Here is a 6,000-nt window from a genome sequence, read left to right as displayed (position 1 = left end):
TTTTAACACCTCCAAATATGAATAAAGGTGCTTGTAATAGTGTTTTACAAACTATAGAGCACTGTCACAAGCTTTAGTTCATTTAATCTTATAAATGAAGATCAGCTGTATCTTCTAAAACGTGTATTTTATTGTTGCCAAAAATCCCTTATTTTTGATTTGATTGAATTTTATTTTCTTACCACCGCATTATTTTTTATTTTAATTTAATTTTTTTTTTTGACCAGTGTATCCAATTCAGAAAAAAACTATGTCATGCTTCAGACTTTATGTTCCCATTCTTCCCAGTGGGTAGTGACATCATTGGTATTTGCGTCTTAGAACAGGAAGGACAACATAAGAATACACAGAACAGTAGAGCAGTTAAAAATATATCAGTCATTACTTGGGGGTCAAAGTAACAATTGCTTTTAAATTCTGTTTCATATTATAATTTGTTTTACTTATGATTCTATGAGGAATTATGTTTACTAAATTGTTCCTGAAAAGCAAACAAAATCGTGTGTTCCCAGGTATTGTGTGATTCTTCTGGAACTATCCAGAGACTTGATTTTCTGATTTCTTTTTCTAACAAAACTAAAGGGGATTATGTCCACATATACACTGATATTTCTTTCAGAATAAGCCAAACAGCAGTGGGACTTGCGCTGTTTCCTTTTCTGATGCCTCTAGGGAAACTGAGGATAAATCTTAGTTTGAAAGAAAGAGGTCCATTTTCCTTTTTCATAAACACAGCTTTCAAAAAGAAAAGAAAAGAAAAGGTAGTTCTGATATCCAGTCATAGGCAACAACTGAAAAGTGGAATGTTGCTTGGGTACATAAATGACAGTATTTTGCTTTTGTTACATTGGGTAAAGCAATCTTGTGCCATAGAAACCCAGCTCCTGGGACTTATTTTGGAAGTCTTGTGTCACAGTCAAGAAACTTCAGATGCTGAGTTTGGAATAGTAATATACTTCAGCCTCCAGCTTTCTGGTATGCCTGGTCTGCCTGGGACCAGAGAGAGCATGAAAACAGCTACAGTGCCGGGTGATGTCATGATGAAGCAAAACATACTAAAACACCCCAAATACTCGGATTTGAAAATGGTATATTCTTTTATATAAGAACAAATCCTTGTAATAAAATGACCAATTAGCTGATTGAGAGCTATCTATGAAACCACTTGCTGCATCACAGTTTAAATCATATGTGGGAGCTCACCATATCAGCATTTGAGAGAAATAAGGTTTCTGATCACTGATATACTCTGATGGGGCTTTACAAAGCTAGTCCAAAGTACAGAATTCCTGTTTGCTCCTCACGGTGCTCACCGATGTGGTTTACACTAGAATAAGGATTTGATGCAGCTTATCACACATCTGAGGGTCTGTTGTGTAATAGTTGTTGAAGATACAGAACTGACTGCGACAGGATACCATGCTTGCAGAAGGGCTTCTGAAATAATGAGGAACAAATATTTTGGAGATACACATTTCTCACATAAATGTATTTTGTGAAACTTAATGGTGACTTCTGGAAGAGCAGGGATTTTTTTTTTTTTTTTTACTACTTTTACATAGTTTCATAATGGCTAGTACAAAAGGGAAACTGAATATTATTGTTGACAGACTGACTGAATTATGGAAAAATTGTTGCCAAGTTCAGGTAAACAGTTTCTGAGGTCTCCAGAGAGGAGGAAGGGAATTCATGTCTGTTTCTAAATGTAATTTTTTGATTCCTTTATAATCTCTGTTGTCCTTTGCTGTGTTATTTGGACAAATCCTTCAACACATGGAGAAAGAATGACAATTTTTTTGCAAAGACTGTTATTATATAAGATTTTCTGCGTGATAGAACCACACCCAATGGGCCTCACCCAACAGAACTTATATATGTTCCTAGCCTTAGGAATGTTAAGTGTGTTAGATTCGGCCCCTGTTGGGCTGTCATATGACGCAAACAGTGACTCTGAAATGAAGCCATAATATATGGTTTAACCTCTTAACAGTTTGTGATGTCATTTTTTATGTGGTAAGAAAAACAAATGCTGTCACATTTTATATGTGAGACTCCCGCAAGCCAACATGGAGAGATTAAGTGCGCGCATTACTTAACACACTATCATGGCCGCCGCATAAATGGATGCCAGGACACCCCCGCGACCTCAGGCATGCCTCAGCCAGTCAGTCAATGTTACAGAACAGAAAGATAAGTCAGCCGATAAGTCATAACCCTCATGGGACACTGTGCTTTCCCCTCAGAAGGAAGCAGAGGTAACTTAAAATATTTTGATCTGGATGTTAATTCACATAACTCTGTTTATCTGGTTTCAGCTAATCTTTATGCTTTCAATTTAAAAATCCACAAACATGGTAGCTAAAAAGAAAGAAAAATCTGTATGTTCCTCTAAAAGACAGAATTAGACCGGAGATTAAATTAAGGCAGAGAATCAGTAAAACTGCTGGTTTCCAGTGTTTACGTTCTCGAAATATGGTTTTGAGTCATTTTTGTGAGATATAAACATACTACTTTATGTTTCCTATCATTTTTATTATGCACATAATTTAACAGTTTGTAATAGTTGAAGCCACATGTCTCTATGGACTGGAATATTGTTGAAACAGCTTCACTCAAGTGAGGAGACTTTTAACTGTATAATTCAGGTATGTATATTTTCTTTGAACAAAGTGTGTGACATTCAACTTGTCAAAAACGAATATTTTGCTTGACTGAACAGCTTTGCTCTGTGTTTTGCTTGTCTACCGAGGCAAATAATGGCTGACAAGAAGGGCATTTCCAGCTAGTTAAAGAACCAGAGGGGAATGAAGCAGAATTTGAGCCAGTTATCAGAAAATTCCTTTCTTGCTGAATATTTTATAATGTACATGATATACTAACTGGAAATAATTTAGATAAATCTTAACTCTGGCTAATAGAATGTGCACCTCCCCCTTCCTACTGCTTCTAAGTATTTAGTAAGAAATGTAATTTGTGTTCTGGTGGATATTTTGTACCTATTATTTAAATCATTTACTTTTTGTTTTCTCCTTAGGGGGAAACTTCGAGGTGCTGATAAGAAACATAGTTAGCTTGGTACCAAACTTTATTTTATTTTTTAAAAGAATGAATATAGTTGGAAATTTTTACCTATTCGGGAATTGTTTGGTCTATGAATTTTTATCTGGAGTTTGCCTAGATATTTACCTGATGAGGCAGTTTACCATTCTGTTAGTGGCTTCTGTTCTTTCACTTAACCAGGGCTTTTTCTTTTTCTTTCTGTATTTCTCTTTTTGTCTCTGTCTCCATCTGTTTGTCTGTCTGTCTCTCTTTCTTACCTATTATGTTCCTAGGCCTTTTGTAAATACTGGGATAACAGTCAATAGCATATAATGTCTGTCCTCAAGGAGCTTGCAGTTTGTGTTCTACTCGATGGTTATATTTCCAGGTCAGGTCAGTTGAATGGTGGGAAGTACTAATTCATCCCTTTGTTAATTTAATTTTAATTTTTGTCAAACATGACTTGCTAGGAATTTGGACTGGAAGGCATTGTACCCACATGGTAAACTGCTCTTACAGAATTTACAACCTAGTGGGAACTGAAAGACACATTTTGGTCAATTAGTCACACTAGTAAAAGTATAATTACAAATTAGAATAAATTTTATGAAGGAAAATAATACAGATACATGAGTATATATAAATAAGGAATCCAACCCAGATGTTGGAGGGGCTTAGTAATGAGGTAACTAGATAAAGGGTTGGGGAGGGAAAGGGATGCCCTGGAAAAAAATATATTCTAAGAAGTACTATGCCAATATCTGAGGAATACTCAAGAATGAAAGAATGATTGGACATGCCATATGGTTTTGTGAGGACAAGTCAGATGAGGACCAAAGATCATTCGTTGGATTTGACCTCATGGATGCAACTGGTGACTGGAACAGTTTCTCTATCTAAGGTGATGGTGGCTGAATTTTGACTGGAGTGGTCTGAGGATTAAATAGAAAGGGAAGAAGGCAATAAACAGTGTAAATAAATCCTTCAATAAGTAAGGTCATGAAGAAAAGATAAGAGGTGGTTGGAGAGTGAATATATTTTTTGTTATACATGGCAGAGGCCACAAAGTATTTAAAGATGGGAGACAGTTTTCAGGGCATTGTTGAATATACCACACACAGAAGGGAAAATTATAGTAAGTTTCCTTCCCAGTGGAAGGCAAGGGGGGAAATGGGGCCAAGAGCACTATGAAAGGATTGGCCTTGGTAAGAAAACAGAGGTAAACAGACGGCTATGGATATAAGCAGATTAGGTGGGAAAAGGTAAAGGTGGAAGTTGTTCCCATTTGACTGCTTTGGTTTTCTCTGAAAAGCTGGAGCTCTGCCTATCTGGAAAGAGAGGCCGGTGAAGGAGGAGACAGCTGGAGGTTTGGAGAAAGGACAAGGTTTGAAATAGTCATTATAAGGGGCAGGATGGTACTGGAGTGAAAGGTCCAGGAGGCTCGAGGGGCAGTGTGGAGCCCATTGAGGTTGGAGAGACGATCTGATGAAGCCACTTATCTGTCCTATTTTGTGGCTCTCACTTGCAAATTTTGGCGCTTATGTAGGGCAGAAGCAGATAACTGAGTTTGTTTTGAGTTGGAATGTGAAGAAAACCAAGAGGCGAGGAAGTGGAGGGTACTGGGAAGTATTCTGGAAACGATGGGCTCTGGGGGGAGAAGTATGTTGTATAGAAAAGGACAGGAGCAAAAGAGAGGGCTGAAGAAGGATTTGGGAGGTAGCAGGCAGTCAGTGGAGTAGAAGTGTCCTGGAGATCAACAGGTAGACTGGTCTGTCTCAGAATCTTGTAGTCTGGTGTTCCAATGGAATGCTTCTGAGAGGTCTTACCAGTGATGCCAGAACAAGAGATGTCCTGCTGCAAGTCCCAGATGAAAAGGCTTGTGGCCCAGAGCAGAGGCTCTGGCAATACTGAGGCCAGCGTGAGAAGAAGAGCCAATGGTGGTGGCAGGCGTCTTCAGATAGTCTGTGTGGATTCCAAGACCGGAGGAATGTGGCAGTTCTTAGTCCTTTTGTTACAGTGAGGTTATTAAGATGTTAAGCAAAGACATCTGTTTTAAAACACCCTCCCTGTGTTTTATGCAGTATCAAAGAAACTTGATCTTCAGTGGATAATGATTCCCTCAATTATTTCTTATACTATCAGTAATATTGGTTGGAAATAGTTTAAGAATTTATAGATTTTTGGGTGTCTGGGTGGCTCAGTTGGTTGAGGGACTGCCTTTGGCTCAGGTCATGATCCTGGAGTCCTGGGATCAAGTCCCACATTGGGCTCCCAGCTCAGTGGGGAGTCTGCTTCTCCCTCTGACCCTCTCCCCTCTGATGCTCTCTCACTCTCTCTCTCTCAAGTAAATAAAAAAAATCTTCAAAAAAAGAATGTATACATTTTTAAACAAATGGTGGAAGTCAACAAAATCAGACTATTTGTTAACATTGGAGTTTGGTGTTCAAGGATTTGGAGTTGAGCCTCTGGTATGGAGATGTTCTACGGAAGTGCCATCTTCACACACAGAACTAATAATGTTTGCCTTCTCTTGTATGGCTTTCCAAACACCAACTTTGTTCTCTGGTAGCTGGAGTGCCCCTCTGGTAATGGAAGCCTTCATCACCTTGTGGGTGGTTTACAGCAGCATTGTCTTAGCTGGTCTCCCTCCTTTTGGGCTAACTACCCTCTTTACCTTATACTTAACTGGCCCATTAATTTAAATTCCTGTTTCCTTCTGTTACCTCATTCAAGGCATAGAAGCTCCCCTTCTTTTTCTCTTTCTTTCTTTTTTATTCTGTCACAAGGAGGTGAGAACAAATTCATAAACTTCTTAAATGAGACAATGGACAAGTCACCTAACTTTTCTGGGCCTTAGTCTGTTCACTTATTTAAAAATAAAAATGTGCCTTTTGAGCTAGAGAACCAAGCTCTCTGGGATTGGGATATACAGTTGGGCCAGAGTTCTCTTCCAGTGCCCAA

This window comes from Mustela lutreola, chromosome 12 (genome assembly GCF_030435805.1).
Source record: "Mustela lutreola isolate mMusLut2 chromosome 12, mMusLut2.pri, whole genome shotgun sequence".
Lineage (NCBI taxonomy): Eukaryota > Metazoa > Chordata > Mammalia > Carnivora > Mustelidae > Mustela > Mustela lutreola.
This window is presented reverse-complemented; position numbering follows the sequence as displayed.